This window comes from Amblyraja radiata, chromosome 17 (genome assembly GCF_010909765.2).
Source record: "Amblyraja radiata isolate CabotCenter1 chromosome 17, sAmbRad1.1.pri, whole genome shotgun sequence".
NCBI classification, from domain to species: Eukaryota; Metazoa; Chordata; class Chondrichthyes; order Rajiformes; family Rajidae; genus Amblyraja; species Amblyraja radiata.
This window is the reverse complement of record NC_045972.1, coordinates 39,764,640-39,783,362: the sequence shown is the minus strand read 5'-3', so window position 1 is coordinate 39,783,362 and position 18,723 is coordinate 39,764,640. Positions and strand designations below refer to the sequence as shown.

General features: G+C 43.7%; 1 protein-coding gene across 4 annotated transcripts in view; it reads left to right on the top strand.

Moving 5' to 3' along the window:
* ripor1 (RHO family interacting cell polarization regulator 1) overlaps positions 1-18,723 on the top strand; it is a 281,458-nt gene that overhangs the window by 154,740 nt on the left and 107,995 nt on the right. Inside the window, exon 1 of one of the 4 annotated variants that reach the window (XM_033036275.1) lies at positions 15,375-15,493. The exons of the other annotated variants lie outside the window; for them this stretch is intronic. The gene's annotated coding sequence lies outside the window, so the exon portion shown is untranslated. Of the gene's footprint in view, positions 1-15,374; positions 15,494-18,723 lie in introns of those variants that run through there. 4 annotated transcript variants of the gene reach the window in all.

Here is an 18,723-nt window from a genome sequence, read left to right as displayed (position 1 = left end):
ATATTACCCAAGTTTTTAATTGGGGGTTCTGCTTGTCCCTTCAAGATCCACACTCCCCATTGCTGCATGATCAGCCAGAAATATGGCTTGGTGTGAAGTTGGAGTTGTGGCTTCATGCTCTCACTGGGAAATGGTCGGTCTGGCGATTCTTTGCCAAAGGCACCATTGCTGGGCCTTTCCGTTAGAGAGGTGTTTTTGTGAGGCTATCTCTTGAGATTACAATTCATGAAACTGAGGGGCTCCCATCTTCTGATAAAGCAGTTTGTATGCCAACGAAGCATCCAGGAAGTTGAATAATATCTCCTTGAATTATCTGACTATAAGAGCAAACTTGAATAAAGGTGGAAGTAAATTCAGCACAAGTTGAATTGTCAGCAATAAAATGAAAGTCGTCTTCAAGTTGACCCCCATTGGCTCAGTTCACTCTGTTAAGAATCCCACGTGCACATATTGTTGTTTTGGATTATTGGCCGAGCTACTTTCACCATTAAGATATAAACACCATTCCACCATCAGGTGTGTCTCCAAATAGTTGTCTGGCCATTTCCCCTTTGATGTGCGTCTGAAATGTGTTGATTTTAAATCTTTCAATGTAAATACAATGCAGAAGACTAAAGTAGGTGACCAAAAATGGGAATGTACAATTTAAAAACTACCGTGCGTGATGTGTTTGTTTTATTCATTGTGGACATTAGTGAATCTTCTACTCTGATTACATCTGTTACCTGTTAAATACCTGAATAATCCAAACTAATTTCACACATAACTTTTTAAATTGTGAAGAAATGGCAAAGCTGTTCTTTGCAATTTATTGGTGTATGCTTAACCTCTAATTTGGATTAGAAAAAGAGAGCATTTGCCTGTTCTGAGTAACTTTGTCTCATTTGTTTGAACTTTAATTTGCTTTTGACCTAGCCTGTGGAAAGTTGCTTGGAATGGCTGTGTAACTACATTTCCTGCTTTCCATTGCTCTATTTGCATAATTTAGATGGTCAAATTCTTACTCTGACTCGACTTGTAGCATTTCTGATTACTCGTTGAAGCAAACTTAAGAAATGTGTTTTGATTAACAAATATAAAATATGCTTCCTGAATAATATTAAGATGAATAAATAATATCTTTAATAAATCTAAATAATATTAAGATTGGGTAGCTTACAACCGAATGGTTTAGCTACCCAACATGTCCCATCTATAGGTAGACACAAAAAGCTGGAGTTACTCCATCTGCACTGGTCCCACCTGCCTGCTGCTTAGCCCATATCCCTGTACATCTATCCTGTCCATGTACCTGTCTAAATGTTTCTTAAACGTTGTGATAGTACCTGCCTCAACGATCTCCCCCAGCAGCTCAATCCATGCACCCACCACCCTTTGTGTAAAGAAGTTACCTCTCCGATTTTAATTTTATTTCCCCTCCCCACCATGAACCTATCTCCTCTGGTTCTCGATTCCCCTGCTCTGGGTAGGAGACTCTGTGCGTTCACCTGATCTATTCCTCTCATGTATGTCATTTTTGCCTACTTCAATCCGATACTGTGACGCAACTCTCCTTGTCTCATTCCCTCTTTCAATCGCCGAGGTGGAACTGTGACTTTGTTGCCAAGGTGAATTCTTCAACACTGCTTGGGCCACGTTGATGTTGCAGGTCTGTGGTGCATTTCTAAGCATCTGCTTTTCTATGCATTGGGTTTCTATGCATCTGTATGCTACTACATTCCTTAATACTTATTTAAAGCAAAATAAAATTGTACATGCCCTTTGAGGCAATTCTCATTTTTCCCAATGGAGTAAGTATTAAATAACACGTAATTAAATTCATTAAAGGGAAAGGGTATAAAGTGTGCATGAAACTTTTTAAAGCTTGCAAGGAGATCGGCCATTAGGATAGCAATGAGCCATTATCTTACTGGATTTTTGGTGTGAAACACGCTATATATATATATATATATATATATATATATATATATATATATATATAAGGGCACATTGGATATAATCTTCGTACCTTCCCATCTGTGCAACAGAATGAAATCTACTTTGGGAACTGACATTAGTTGTTCCTTAGTTTGATTGATAGTCTTAGTCTGTAGTTCCTTAGTTGATCATTCTGAGGAAGGATCTCAACCTGAAACATCACCCATTCCTTCTCTCCAGAGATGCTGACTCCAGCATTTTGTGTTTATCACCAATTTAAACCAGCATCTGCTGTTCCTTCCAACACATTAGTTGTTCCTTTCTCCTTCTTCCTCAGAGCGTCACGTTTTAGCTGATATTTTGGTTGATCTATCATTTTACCAGTGCAGATCATATTGTTGCAGATTATGTCCAAATGTGGCTTCATGCTAAACAGTTTTTTAAATATTTATCTCATGAATGTAATGTATCTGAAATATTTCAGCAACAGTTTAATTGTGATGCTAATATTTCCCTTCCTGCACCACCTCAAATGCTGGTCTTTAGGAGGTGGGTGTCAGCCTGTGTGATAGGATTTCAAAGATCAATCTCTGGGTTTTTTGGGGGTTTATTTTCTTTATTGTACTTTATTTTGTCTGCTTTATTATGTCATCTATTGAGTACTGTGTTTATAGATCAATTGTGCTGCTGCAAGTAAGAATTACATTGTTCTCTTTCGGTACACATGACAAACATAAAAGAAACTCACCAAGTGCTGGGTTTAAAGGCCTGTCCCACTTGGGCGACATTTTCGGCGACAGCCTGAAAAGAGGTTGTCAGGGCATGACACGTGTAGTGACGCGTGTAGTGACGCGCGGTGTCTCCCCGCCACCCCTGGGTTTTGGAATGTTCAAAATCTTCAGGTGATGTCTGGGTGTCTTATAGCGTGCACCCTGTCCCATGCGTGTGAACCCCGGTGACGCTGATGTACAATAAACAATTAATTTCTTAAAGTTATTGTAGATGAGTTCATTTCCAATGTGATTATTATACTTCGGTGTAACCTTCTTGTGTTGTGAAGGTGGGTGACGCGGAGTGTCGTAGCTTGACTTGACGGTAACGTGGAGTGTCATACAACTTGACGGTTTTTAGGGCGACTACGGGCATCAGTCGCTGACGTTCTCAGTCGCTGAAAAAAATCGCAAAGTGGGACAGACCCTTAACTCAGAGGGTCAGGCAGCATCTTTGGAGAACGTGGATAGTTGACGTTTCGGGTCGGGACCCTTCTTCAGACACTTTGTGTCTTTTTTTGTAGAATTACTCCAGCACTTTGTGCCTTTTTTTGTTACTCTAGGATTTTGTGTCTTTTTTTTGTAAACCAGCATCTGCAGTTCTTTGGTAGACACAAAATGCTGAAGTAACTCAGCGGGACAGGCAGCATCTCTGGAGAGAAGGAATGGGTTTCGGGTCTGGTCGAGAGAAGGGTCTCGACCTGAAACGTCACCCATTCCTTCTCACCAGAGATACTCCCTGTCCCGCTGAGTTACTCCAACATTTTGTGTCTACCTTCGATTTAAACCAGCATCTGCAGTTCTTTGATTTTTCTTTTGACAACTCAGCACTCTTGATCCTCTTGGTGTTTCCTTTGGAAAACCCATAAGATCAGGTTGTGTTAGAGTAACAGTGTGACTTGGTTTAGGGTTACGTGTGTGATCATTGTACTTTGTACATGAAGGTAAATGAGTGTGCAGAGCCTCTTTCACCCGTGTAGTAAGCCCTTTGAAGTGGGTCTAATGTACAGAATGTGAAGGCATCGTGCTTTGTGTTGCTCTGTTCAGCACTTGTTCACCCCATAGCTGTCCGTCACTGATGACAAAACCTTTACTGACGCTGTTTCCCAGCAGCACGACTCTTTTGAGTTCAGTGGCTGTGTGCAGTGGGGGTCGATAAGTTTGTTACTCATACAATTGTTCAGGAATGTGGCTTGCTTTTTAAGCTAGCAGATCCATTTGAAGAGTGATGGAGTAAAGGCTTCACTGGCATCGCTGATTGCTTGCACTGACGAGTGCTATTGAGATCACATCTTTAATCGTGCAGGTATGTTTTCAGTTTTGAGCTGACATCAGTGGGAAACAATTTCCCAAGAGCCTGCTGCGTCGAGGGAAGGTCTCTGATTTTGTATGTGCAATTTAAAAAAAAATAATTTTGGACCGATGTTAACAACATTCCCAATTCTTTCCCATTGCATGCCAGGAAGTTGTGGTATTGAAATTGGAGTGCAAGGAAGAAGTATCAAAGAGTTTGTAAGCATATCCTTTCATTTTCGCCATTGTTAAGCCTGGGTTCCAAGCTAACATTATGGCAATTGGATTCTACCAGGGAGAAGTCAGTTCCATGAATGATCACACACTGGTTGACACCAGATAAATGATGATGCAATCTACTTACCAGGCTGTGGATTTGAACGCTATAGAACCGCTTTGTCTCATACAGGAAACCAGCCCAACTTGCCCCAATTACTCTAGTCCCATGCCTGCATTTGGGCCATATCCCTCTAAACCTGTCTAATCCATGTACCTGTTTAATTACTTAAACATTGCTATAGTCCGTACCTCAAGTGCCTCCTCCAGCAGCTCGTTCCATACACTCTCCACCCTTTGAGTGAAAATGGACTGGTGTTGTAAAAATGGAGCGACTGGGATTGTATACTCTGGAATTTAGGATGAGAGGGGATCTTATTGAAACGTATAAGATTATTAAGGGTTTGGACTAAAGGCAGGAAACACCTTCCTGATGTTGGGGGAGTCCAGAACCAAGGGTCACAGTTGAAGAATAAGGGGTAGACCATTTAGAACGGAGGTGAGGAAAAACTTTTTCACCCACAGAGTTTGGGGTGGGAGATTGCAACCTTCATGTTTCGACGAATGCAATCAACCCGGCGTGCACAATCAAATAAGGTCAAATAGAACAATTTGTCCTACAACTTTAGGCTGTGCACGCCATACGCAAGAAGAAGACCCACAGAGGTGTGAATCTGTGGAATTCTCTGCCTCAGAAAGCGGTGGAGGCCAATTCTCTGGATGCTTTCAAGAAAAAGTTAAATAGAGCTCTTAAAGATAGCAGAGTCAAGGGAAATAGGGAGAAGGCAGGAACGGTGTACTGATTGTGGATGATCAATCATGATCACAATGAATGGCGGTGCTGGCTCGAAGGGCCAAATGGCCTACTCCTGTGTCTATTGTCTATTGTCTATTCCAGCTGTTTGATGGGGTGATGCCAGGAGAGGGACGAGGGAACATGTCCTTCCCTGGAGAATAAATAATGAGTGTGGTTTAGATTTCGGTAATTTTTGTGTCCTAGCATGTCAAGTGGCTAAGAGTTATGGGTTTGCATAACATTCACTCCCGTAAACTCTTTCATCATAAAGTCTAGCTCTAGTTGTACTGAATCCAAGTATTTCGCAAGTTCTGAACATTGAAAGAAGGTGTTGAGATTCATTTCGCAGGAAAAGTGCAACTGTGATTAATATTAAATTGTGGTGTGTTACTAGAGTTATTTAAATGATGACTAAGACTAATGGTGATTAGACTCCTAGTTCCTGTAAAATTATTTTAAGGACTGCGGTTTCCTCCCACATCCCAAAGACGTACAGGTTTGTTGGTTAATTGGCTTGGTAAATTGTAAATTGTCCCTAATGTGTGTAGAATAGTGTTAATGTACATAGATCGTTGGTCGGCGCAGACACGGTGGGCCAAAGGGCCTGTTTCCGTTCTAAATCACTAAACTTTAAAAAAAGGTTGGACTTTTTTTTGTAGGAATGTGTAGAGAGGGTGCAGTTACTGTTGGTAAACTAATGTTATAGTTTGCATTAAGGCTCAGACAAGTAGCTTGTCAATGGGCCAGTGGCAGGTTTGAGAGTGGAAGTCTTGAAGGGGGAAAAAGAGATGAGAAGGAAACTGCATCAAGTTTAACACAGGAGGATCGCACTAATCAAAGGTAGATGTGGAATGGTCAAAAAGTTACCTATCCAAGTTCTCCAGAGATGCTGCCTGACCTGCAGAGTTACTCCAGCACTTTGTGCCCTTTAGTAAATGAGGGATTGTTTAATAGGTGTTGCTGAGGTGGGTGAAGGCCGCAGTCAATACTTGACGTAGAAACAAGGAACTGCAGGTGCTAGTTTACAAATAAAGACACAAAGTGCTGGAGTAACTCCGCAGGTCAGGCAGCATCTCTGCAGGACGTGAGGGACGGCACAGTAGAGCTGCTGCCTCACAGTGCCAGTGACCCGGGTTCAATCCTGATCTCTGATGCTGTTTGTGAGGAATTTGCATGTTCTCCCTGAAACCGAGGGTGGGTTTCCTCCCACATACCAAAGACGTGTGGGTTTGTAGGCTGATTCACTGTCATTCCATTCCTCTCCGCTTTCCCCGCCCTTCTGCTGGTTCCTGATTTCAGTACATTATTCTAATTCTCCTGTGGTTACTATTGTATTGGCTTCAGCCACATTGTCAGACACGGCACACACAGATTGTGTGTGTGTGTGCGAGAGAGGGAGAGAGAGTGCGTGCGTGCATGTTGTCCCTGGTTCTGCAGAACTGGCCAACAGCCACCATCACCAGCTATTACCCTATTCATAAAGCAAAGCTTTTAAACAGCTTCCTCAGCTTGGCTGTAACCACCTTGAAAGGTGTTTACAAATGGTCCCTTGCCCTCCTCAATTCTTCAGTAGAGAGCAACACAGTGGGCAGCTGGTAGACCTGCTGCCTCTCAGCGACCTGGGTTTGATCCTGACCTCCAGTGCTGTCTGTGTGAAGTTTGCACGTTCTCCTCCGGGTTCTTCGATTTCATCCCAAAGACGTGCAGGTTTGTAGGTTAACTGGCCTCTAAATTGTCTCTGGCGTATAGGAAGTGGATATGAAAGTGGAATAACATAGAACTAGTGTGGAAGGGTGATCGATGGTCTGTGAGGACTCCAGGCTGTGTCTTGCAATTCAGTTTCTATTCCAGCTTTAAAAATGGATCACTGAGCTTGTAAGTCAACAGACTGAGGGCACGTCTAGTAATGCAACATTTTTCGCTAGCCTACTGTGGTTAGACACAAAATGCTGGAGTAACTCAGCAGGTCAGGCAGCACCACTGGATTCAGACATCTCTTCAGTCTGAAGAAGGGTTCTGACACAAAACGTCGTCTAATCCTATCTCCACAGATGCTGCCTGATCTGCTGAGTGGCTAAAGCATTTTGTGTCTATCTTTGTAAATAAACCAGCACCTGCAGTTCCTCCCTACACAGTTCCTCCCTACACAGTTCCTCCCTACACAGTTCCTCCCTACACAGTTCCTCCCTACCCTCCTGTGCTGTTGTGTTGGCAACTCCTGGAAGAGGCTGAGCCCTGAGCCCAGGGTGAGGACACCGTCTTCTTAACCTAAGACAGATACAAAATGCTGGAGCAGCTCAGTGGGTCAGGCAGCATCTCTGGAGAAAAGGAATAGGTGACGTTTCGGGTTAACATCTTAACCCAGTTTCCACCAAGCTCCGTGATGCCCTGTTTTCCCAGCGAGGAGGAGCTGCAGTCTCCTGGCACCGGCTCAGTAGCAGGGGATGGGATGTGGGTCTGCACAAGAAAAGGAAGTGTATGAAATCACCAGGATCTGATCCCTCCTCCAGACTGTCTCCCACTGTAAACCAAGCTGACGACACAGAAGAATGTGCTTCCTTTTCCTTCCCAGGCTTGACGTTGGTCAGGCTAGTGACCGCTGCCCTGACAGTGGATTTTTGTTTTGCCTTCAGATTCAAAGTTGGGGGATTTTGCCAGAACTCGGCAGTTCGTGAAACCTATTGTCGTATCTTATTCTGGGCTAATTCCTACTCGAGAAGCAACATTCACATCGTTTTTTGCTAAAAGGAAAATAACCCCCAACTTCGAGTACTGCTAAAATTACGCCACAGAAGGTTCTTAGTGAAATGATTCATTATCTCTCTGGGATCTTGTGTTTCCTTTCTTCTGCCGATGGTACTGTAGAAGAAACAAAGCAGACCTCAGTCTGTTTCTGCCCAGATAATAAATTGACAACTCTGTCCATCTTTGGTACACATCCCCATTTAGAAACACCTTCTTAGGCTTCCACGGGTGTCTCCAGGGTGTTATTCCCTGTATGGAGGATGCCTGTGCGTGACTTTGTTTAACGTGGGGAGACTGGTGCACAGACAGTCACCGCACAGTCCTTAACAGATCTGGGTCAGGATCCAGTGGCATGGAGTCCAAGACGACCAGAGACCCTTTTCTGCTGCAGCCTTCATCCGCCTTACCAGCCGTTATGACGCTCCACTAAGGTCAGCCATCATCCTCCGCCTGTTCCGCTGTTGAGGTCTTGGTTGGATTGCTCTTTGTCAGAGACCTCCCCCTCGATCTTACTGCCATGGGTGGCCCTACCAGGAGTGTAGCTCCAGACAGCATCGCTCTCTCAGGATCTCAGGTCCACACAAGCTTCTCCACCATGACAAGGTGACAATCCACGGAGAAGCACCAAAGCCCCTCAATTTTATGGGCACCCATATTGGTGTTATTGTAAACAAGGTGCAGAATATGTTGTGCCCAGATTAGAGTCATAATGGCATACAGCATAGAAACAGGCCCTTCGGTCCATTGTGTCCATGCTGACCAAGATGCTTCATCTAATCTACTCACATCTGCCTGAAAGGACACAGTGCTGAAGTAACTCAGCAGGTTAGTGGTTTTGCAGATAGTGAAGATGGTTGTGAACGATTGCAGCAGGATCTGGATCGATTGGCCGGGTGGGTGGAGGAATGGTTGATGGAATTTAATACAGAGAAGTGTGAGGTGTTGCATTTTGGGACGTCGAACAAGGGCAGGACCTACACAGTAAATGGTAAGCCTCTGGGTAGTGTTGTAGGGCAGAGGGATCTAGGAGTACAGGTGCATGGTTCCATGAAGGTCGAGTCGCAGGTAGATAAGGTGGTCAAAAAGGCTTTTGGCACTTTGGCCTTCATCAGTCAGAGTATTGAATATTGAAATTGGAAGGTCATGTTGCAGTTGTATAAGACGTTGGTGAGACCGCATTTAGAATATTGTGTTCAGTTATAGGAAATATATTGTCAAGGTTGAAAGGGTTCAGAAAAGATTTATGAGGATGTTGCCAGGACTAGAGGGTGTGAGTTATAGGGAGAGGTTGAGTAGGCTGGGTCTCTATTCCATGGAACGTAGGAGGATGAGGGGAGATCTTATAGAGGTATACAAAATCATGAGAGGAATAGATCGGGTAGATGCACAGTCTTTTACCCAGAGTAGGAAAATCGAGGACCAGAGGACATAGGTTCAAGATTTAATAGGAATCCGAGAGGTAATCTTTTCACACTGTCGGTGATGGGTGTATGGAACAAGCTGCCAGAGGAGGTAGTTGAGGCTGGGACTATCCCATCGTTTAAGAAACAGATGGACAGGTACATGGATAGGACAGGTTTGGAGGGTTATGGACCAAGTGCAGGCAAGTGGGACTAGGGTAGCTGGGACATCGTTGGGCCGAAGGGCCTGTTTCCACACTATTAATCTAGGACTCAATGCCTCTATCTGACAGCATCTCTGGAGAACATGGGTAGATGACCTTCCAGGTCTAACCCCTCCTTCAGAGTCGTAACGTCACCTATCCATGTTCATAAGTTATAGGTGCAGAATTAGGCCATTCGGCCCATCAAGTCTACTCTGCCATTCAATCATGGCTCGTCTATCTCTCAACCCTATGCTCCTGCCTGCTCCCCGTAACCCCGAACTAATCAAGAAACTATCAATTTCCACCTTAAAAAAAATATCCATTGACGGCCTCCACAGTCTTCTGTGACAATGAATTCCACAGATTCACCACCCATGTTCTCCAGAGATGCTGCCTGACCTGCTCAGTTACTCCAGCACTTTGTGTCCTTTTTTGTATTCGCCAGCATTGACAGTTCCTTGCTTCTACATGTTTCCCCATTTGCTTGAATGTGGCCCATATCCCTCTAAAATATACCTGTGCAAGTCTCTTTTAAATGAGTTAACGTTGATAAGGAGTAAGTTCTCAGTGAAGAATGAGAAAATGATGGGCTCTGTGGATGTGAAAACCTGCTGGCACTTGCCTTCTCCACAGAGAAACATTGATAGTAATATATAATGGGCAGAATTCTGTTTGCCGGGCATTGCTTTTAGTTTAGTTTAGAGATACAGGCCCTTTGGCCCACCGAGTCTGCGCCAACCAGCGATCCCTGCATAGTAACACTGTCCTATGCACACTAGGAACAATTTACATTTATACAAAGCCAATCAACCTACAAACCTGTACGTCTCTTAGAATAAAGGGGAGATCATTTAAGACTGAGGTGAGAAAAAAACTTTTCACCCAGAGAGTTGTGAATTTATGGAATTCCCTGCCACAGAGGGCAGTGGAGGCCAAGTCACTGGATGGATTTAAGAGAGAGTTAGATAGAGCTCTAGGGGCTAGTGGAGTCAAGGGATATGGGGAGAAGGCAGGCACGGTTTATTGATAGGGGACGATCAGCCATGATCACAATGAATGGCGGTGCTGGCTCAAAGGGCTGAATGGCCTCCTCCTGCACCTATTTTCAATGTTTCTATGTCTTTGGAGTGTGGGAGGAAACTGAAGATTTCAGAGAAAGCCCATGTGGTCACGGGGAGAACGTACAAACTCCGTACAGACAGCACCCGTAGTCAGGATCGAACCCGGGGCTCTGGCGCTGAAAGTGCTGTAAGGCAGCAGCTTTACCGCTGTGCTGTTTATTGGCCCCTTTCTTTCACTGGGGCTATTATCCACTAAGCTGGGCTGGTGCTGCGGTGGATTGTGAATCCAGTTTTACTATATGTTCTTCCGGTGTTTTCATTATAAACAAAGGATCTGACTTAAAAGCTGAGATGGGCTTTGCCGTTTGTTTATTCTTCATCAATGAACTGGTAGCACTGTGCCACATGTGGATTACCGATTGCTGTTAGATTATTATCAATGATAAGCTTCTGTCACTGGCTCTGCAAGCACTGGTCTAGGAAGTTCCCTTGTGGTTAGCATTGGCGTAATGTTCTGCGAGCAGGCTGCCAGCAGTCCGAATGCCCCACAAACCTCATCATTCCAAGAATCTTTAAACTGCTGGTCTTATAGTTTGAAATTGGAGAGTTTATGCTGCTGAATCCACCTCCCTTCTCCAAAAAGTAGACTCTCTCAAAAAGACTGTGATGGATGTGAAAGGTTTTATCCAAATGATTTGCAAGTAAGACACCCTAAAGAACAATTTGAAGAAGGGTCTTGACCCGAAACGTCACCTATTCCTTTTCTCAAGAGATGCTGTCTGACCCGCTGAGATACTACAGCTTTTTTAGTCTATCGTCGGTTTAAACCAGCATTTGCAGTTCCTTCCAGCAGATTTTCCAATCAGTTTCTGCACTGTTTGAAAATCATTTGGATTCAGGAATTGTACTTGGGTACCACAGGTGCAGTAAAGCATCTGGTAGCCTTCAGGAATCTGAAGTGTGTGAATAAAAACTGATGAACATTTATCTTCTTTACCTACAAAAAGACACAAAGTGAGTACAGTGTGAAGATTGGACTATACTCTTTTGAAAGGTTAGCCCGTTATGCCCTTATCTGGTAAGGTGCCAAATGAGGCAACTCAACTTTCAGGCATGTTGGTCATTGGTATTATTAGTTGGCGGAAACAGGAACAACACAAACAGCTCCTCCCTATTCCGTCAAATGTTAAACTTGGAACCACTGTGACTGCCTGGGTGGATAGTTATGCAATTTCTGGTCCTTATTCTTTTAAAATCTGGTGGAATGCCCCGTTTATTTTCCTTTCTGTGTTGGTGCAGTTCTCATGTTCTCTGACCTGGTAAAGTCATTGGTGTGGAAGATTATGTGTGTAATTTTAGACTCAGCAGAGTGTTAGGACTTGACAGCCTCATGCACAGCATAATGTGAAGTCTTTCATTTTTGTTTCTTCACAGAAGAAAACACAAACTATTTAGTTTCAATACCTAAAACTGAATTACTTTTAGCAAACCTTTATTTCTATAAAGTTGCTTGGGGATTGCTTACCTTTTTTGTTCTTAACATATTTGCTTCCTGTGAGCTTTTGAAAGTTGTACTCCACTTAACGCTGTCATATCTGATCAGTGTGGAACTCGGACTTTGCAGTATCAATGGATCATTGTGGTCAGGTCTGTAATATTATTTAGCCCCTTTTTTGGTATAATGTAGTGAACAACTGGAGCCCTTGTTCTATAACATGCAACTAAGCAAACGCAGTACCTTATCCTGTATAGGGATTGGGGTTTGATGTTTAGTTTAGAGATACAGCTCGGAAACAGACCCTTCGGCGCACAGAGTCCGGGCCAACCAGCGATCCCATACACTGGCAATATCCTACACACTTGGGCTAATTTTACAATTTTTACGGAAGCCAATTAACCTACAACCCTGTGTGTCTTTGGAGCGTGGGAGGAAGCCGGAGCACCTGAGAAAAACCCACACAGGTCATGGGGAGAACGTACAAACACCGTACAGACAGCACCCATGGTCAGGATCGAACCCGGGTCTCTGGCGCTGTAAGGCAGCAACTCTACCACTGCACCACCGTGCCACCCCTGTAAAATTGCGGCATTTTAAAGTGCTTTGGATGATTCCAAGGGTCGGCTCAAACTGTGTACAATGTGTTCTGACCATCTAATGCACAATTTGATTGTCTTATTTGGTATTGATAATTGTATTTGGTATTGACTCTGAGTCAGAGTCTTACAACGTGGAAACGGGCCCTTCGGCACAATTTACCCAGGCTGACCAACATGCCCCATCTACACTAATCCCACCTGCCTGCATTAGGGCCGTAACCCGCTAAACCTATCTTATCTACATACCTGACAAAATGTCCCTTAAACGTTATGATAGTATGTTGATGCCCCCTTGGTTTATATTGCACTGTAGCCTGTGTGTGGTCTTGTCTCGTGGGAACAACAAGGAATTTTAAATGGTGAAGGCTGCAGATTCTTAGTGTTGTTGTCTGATGCCCTACATCTGGCATGGTGGCACAACGGTAGATTTGCTGCCTTACAGCGCCACAGTCCCGGGTTCGATCCTGACAACGGGTGCTGTCTGTACGGAGTTTGTACGTTCTCCCTGTGACCGTGTGGGTTTTCCCCGGACGCTCCAGTTTCTTCCTACACTCCAAAGATGTGCAGGTTTGTAGGTTATTTGGCTTCAGTAAATATTGTAGATTGTCCTTAGTGTGTAGTGTGGGCTGGTGTAACGGGGAGCGCTGGTCAGCGTGGAATCAATGGGCCGAAGGGACTGTTTCAGCGTTGTATCTCTAAACTAAGCTAAAGCCAAGACTGCTTGCTCCAATGAACATAAACAAATGAAGGATTGGGGACCAATAGTGAAGGCTAAGCAAGCCATTTATTTTGCATGTGGAGGTCGTGTTTTGCCAAGAAATGGATCTTGATCTGTTAATGCAGTGTTTTGTTTTAACATTTTCATGTACTGCGCTTCACAGTGGGGAGTAGAGAGTTCATCTTGCTGTTTGTTATTGTCAAATGTTGCTCGCGAGGCAGAAATTGGGTTCTTCCCCAAAAAGGATATTCTGAGGAACAATTTCTGTGTTTCCACTTCCTGCCGGTAATGACTCACGGGCGGTCTCTCCCCCAGTTACAGCTGTGTGTGTGGTAACCTGGAAAATCAACATTAAATCTGAAACTGCATTGTTGTGGAGGCCAGGTCAATGGCCATTTTTAAGGCAGAGATAGATAGATTCTTGATTAGTATGGGAGAAGGCAGGAGAATGGGGTTGAGGGGGGGAAGATAGCTCAGCCATGATTGAATGGCAGAGACTTGATGGGCCGAACAGTCTGATTCTGCTCCTATTACTTATGAACTGCTGTGAAAAATCATGTGCGATTGAGGGGGCATTAAAGATGGCGGATACTGAGTGGCGAGGTTGTGAGAATTGCTTCATAACTTTATTTAACTTTTTCAGAAAGTTAAATAAAGACAATGCTCTCGATTGATCAAAATCCTCCTGACAAGTATTACAGATGATTTTGACACTATCATTAATCATTTTGTATCACACAAAATACAGTGCTGCAAGTTTCAATGAAATGGTTTTCACTGTTTTAAGTAAAGTTCACCAGTATTTCTGATTTGCACTATGAATTAATTGTAAAATCTTGTCACTTTGCTGTTTGCAAGGGAACTTTGGTCTTGTGACCCGAAATGTCACCTACGCCTTTTCGCCAGAAAAGCTGCTTGACCCGCTGAGTTGTTCCAGCGTTTTGTGTCTATCTTTGAGTAAATTGCAGATGCTGGTTTTCAAAAGAGGACACAAAGTGCTGGAGTAACTCGGCGGGTCAGACAGCATCTCGAGAACATGGATCAGTGACGTTTCGAGTCCGGACGGGACTATTCTCCTGCCTTCGTTTGTTTTCCTTTAGTTCCAGATTACTCGAACATATCTTTTTAATTTGGTGGGAATTCTGATGACTCGGTATTACTGAGTCAGTAACTCCTGTTTGTTGCAGTGCGTCAAAAGTATTTAAATGCCTTAATCAGACTTGCTAATGATTCCAGCAAACACTGGTTTAAGATGACTCGGTTAAAGTGAGTCAGATCGAATTTTGAGATGCTGGACTAACAAGAACTTTAGAATCTCGGGTGGCATCGTTGCTCAGCATTACAGCACCAGAGACCCGGGTTCGATCCTGACTACGGGTGCTTGTTTGTACCTTCTCCCCGTGACCTGTGTGAGTTTTCTTCGGGATCTCCGGTTTCCTCGCTCGTTCCAAAGACGTACAGGTTTTATAGGTTAGTTGTCTTGGTATAATAGTAAATTGTCCCTAGTGTGTGTAGGATAGCGTTAGTGTGCGAGGATCACTGGCCGGTGTGGACTCGATGGGCCGTGAGGCCTGTATCTCTAACGAGTGGGGGGGGAGATTGGTTTATTGGTGGACTTTCTTTGTACATCAATGTGTTATGTGGTTGCTAGGGTGATGATAATGATGACAAGTGAAAATAAGAGACCTGTAATTAATACCATGACCTAATGAGCCCTGAAAAGTCCTTTAACTTTATGATAATACACATGAGTAATGGGTGGCAATTGCCCTTGGAGGTTGTGAGACTATAATTGGATTTGATTTATCTTCCTTCGTTCCCGTCTCCTTTTCCATTCCCCTCATCGTTCTTTTGTCTTTGGCTGATCGCACCATCTTTTGAGCTTCAGAATCTTTCAGTGTTTTGCAGCAGAAACAGTCCCGAGCAATACGTAGGAGCTTTACTTAAATAACCTCTGAGCCAACCCTCAGATGAGGCGGTGTAGACTCTTGTTCTATGCCTGTGGCTGTTTTACACAATAAAACAATGTTTCGGTCATGATTCTTGGGAGCAGCAGGAAATGCATGATGTCAGTGTTTAGTGTGGGAAGGATCCCAAATGCTACAGGACTGGAGTTTCATTCCTGTTTCTGAGTGGTCAGGCTACAAGCTGGAGTTTCACAATGTTGATTTAGACACAAAAGCCGTTCGCTTGGCTGCCTGTGCGGAAGAGAAGGTAAATGTTGCTTCCATTGAGATTTGTGCACTGCATTATCAGCCGACTTTAAAACGACACAGTGGGTAAATATAGCTCATAATCTTTTTGATTTGATGTTGGTGAAAGGTAAAAGTCTGATTGTGTCGGAAGGAACTGCAGATGCTGGTTCAATCTGAAGATAGACACAAAAAGCTGGAGTAACTCAGCAGGACGGACATACAGCATCTCTGGAGAAAAGGAATAGGTGACTATTGGGGTTGAGAGAAGGGTCTCGACCCGAAACATCATATTTTCCTTTTCTCCAGAGATGCTGTCTGACCCGCTGAGTTACTCCAGCTTTTTGTGTCTGTCTAAAAGTATAATTGGTTGGCTAGATTAAACTGAGGGTTGTTTCTGATGTGTTTGGGTCCAGTGTACTCGACCGGACTGTCTACTCTCTTGCACCTTGCCCATTCCCCTGCCCCAGGTCTTCTCAAATGATTAAACATTGCCACCTGTGCCATTAACTTAACAAATACCATAATCCTTCTGTGAAGCTAAATAAGGCTTTCACACTCATTGAAACTGAGCTTGGAAATGATCTGCCATTTTAATCTGTTGTGAACGATTTGTGTGGGGGGTGGGGGGGGGGGGTGAAACAGCATTATTTTATATTGAACGATTTAGATTGATAAATCACTTTATTGCTAGAAGAAAAATCTTTGAGATACACTGCCCCTCTGCTCCTGCAGCGTTGAAGCACACACTCTATTGAGATGCAGACCAAATGCAAGAACTTTTGCTTCCTTTAACCAGCTGTTGCTCATCCAAGAGTGGAAATTAATACGTTGTGGGAGGCTGTTTTGTTCAATTTCTGTTTCCAAATAATCGTTTAAAAAAAAAAAATAATTTCTTTCCAAAATCTGTTCTTTCCTCCCTTTTATCTTTGGGGACCTGCCCTGAATGTGTAGAACACCCTGCATTGAACTTCAGTAAAATTAATGTGGGGATTATTTATGTGTGGATTTTGCCTGTGAGTGTCAGTAAGCTGTTCGTGATCGGTTCAGTTTTGTTTATTGTCCTTTTGGTTCAGTTTGGTTTATTGTCACGTGTACCAAGGTACAGTGCAAAGCTTTTGTTCTGTGCTAACCAGTCAGCAGAAAGTCAATACATGATTACAATCGATCCATTTACAGTTTATCGATACATGATATGGGATTAACGTTTAGACCTTACAGCTGAGGTCAGGTGTGTTCTAGTTGATGATAGACACACAGAGCTGGAGTAACTCAGTGGGTCAGACAGCACCTCTGCAGAAAAGGAATAGGTGACGTTTCGGGTCGAGACCCTTCTTCAGACTGACAGGGGAGAGGGAAACAAGAGATATAGAAGATACATAGAACAAATCAATGAAACATATGCAAAAAACAATGATGATCAAGGAAAGGTGGAGCCCACAATGGGGGCTCCAGTTGATGTTACACAAGCGTTAGTCTCGGAGGTCATTGGCCAGGAAGCAGAAGCAAGTGCCTCAAGTGTTTTCCTTTTTATCATTGTCCTGCAAAATGCAACATCCCTTCTGAAAACTCTTTGTAAACCGGGATTTACAAACTCTGCACAACTCGAGGTACTGGATGGATAGGCTCATCGAGTTGTGTACAAATGAACGCATTGTCCCTCTTTCCCTCCCATCATGAAAGTGTCATGTGTCATGTGTCATCTGTCCATGCTGATGAAAAGCTCATGATATTTATTAAAACCAGTGATCTGTAGTTGATCACAATGGTAATCACTCGGTTGAGAGCTTTGTTGCTCGGTTTCTGGATTTGGTTTGTTCGTAAGGAGGGAATGTGCAATAATTAGCTTCCTCACTCAACTTTTTTGAATGTTGTTTGAAGAACAGGTAAGACTAAAATGAAGCCAATCAAGCTGCCGGAGGACGTAGTTGAACAGGGACAATCGCAACGTTTAAGAAACATTAAGACAAGCACATGGATACGGATAGGTTTAGAGGGATATGGACCAAACGCAGGCAGGTGGGACGAGTGTGGATGGGGTGTGTTGGTATTGTGTGGGCATGTTGAGCCGAAGGACTAGTTTCCAAGCTGTATGACTCTATGAATCTAAGACTTGCGCTCAATCCACCAAGGTCTGCTGGATCGCTTGGTTGTTAACTATTTTAACTCCCCTTCCCATTCCTACACTGACATTTCTGTCCTGGGCCACCTTCATTGCTAGAATGAGCCCACAGGCAAAGTGGAGGAGCAACACCTCATATTCTGCTTGGGTAGTTTACAACCTAGTGGTATGAACATTAAACTCTTCAATTTTAGGTAGCTAACCTACAAACAAACCACCCCCTTCTCCCTCCCTTCCCCTCCTGCTCTATTCCTTATGGCCCACCTGGACAATTCTACTTTACCTCCACTTATGCTTCCACTGGCTTCATAATTCACACTACTATCCTTATCTCACACATTTTGTCTTTTCATCTCTGGCCTTTATCCAACCATCTTCCTCTCAAAACTTCCCCTCAGCTATATCCATCTATCACTTGTCAGGCCCTTCCTCTCTTCCAGCTTTCCTCCCCCTTCCTCAACGATGATCAGTCTGAAGAAGGGTCCCGACCCAAAGCGTCACGTGTCCAAGTTCTCTAGAGATGCTGCCTGACCTGCTGAGTTACACCAGCACCTTGTTATTTTTTGTTTGTTAACCAGCATCTGCAGTTCCTTGTATCTGGAAAACACTGTAGTTAATTGCTGCATAGTTTTCTGATGGCTCTGTGTATGATGAGCATGTTTATTTTGTGACTCGGGATAGTTACAACTTGCATGAGATCCAGCCACCGTCAGTAATTGGGCTGCGAGAGGACTACGCTAAGTAACATGTACAACATTACCACAGTTTAGGCAAGGCTTCACCACCAACTGTTTCGATCAATGAGGCCATTTATTGTGTAAAAAAGAAAAATCAATGTATTTAGTGGAGATGCCAAAATCTAATTTTAGTGGCCAGTTAATGTCACAAAGGATAATTCCTCAAGGGAGATCTAGATAATCATGGGCTGCATGCCAGTGAATCAAGTCTCAGTGCTGCATTTTGCATTATAGAGTGAACTAGGAAAGACAGGCACAAACTCTGGAGAACATGGATAGGTGACATAACGAGCTGTATGAGATTGTGAGGAGAATAGAAGGGGTGAATGGACAGAGCGTTTTGCCCAAGGAAGGTATAATCAAGACCAAAGGACATAGATTTAAGGTCGGAGG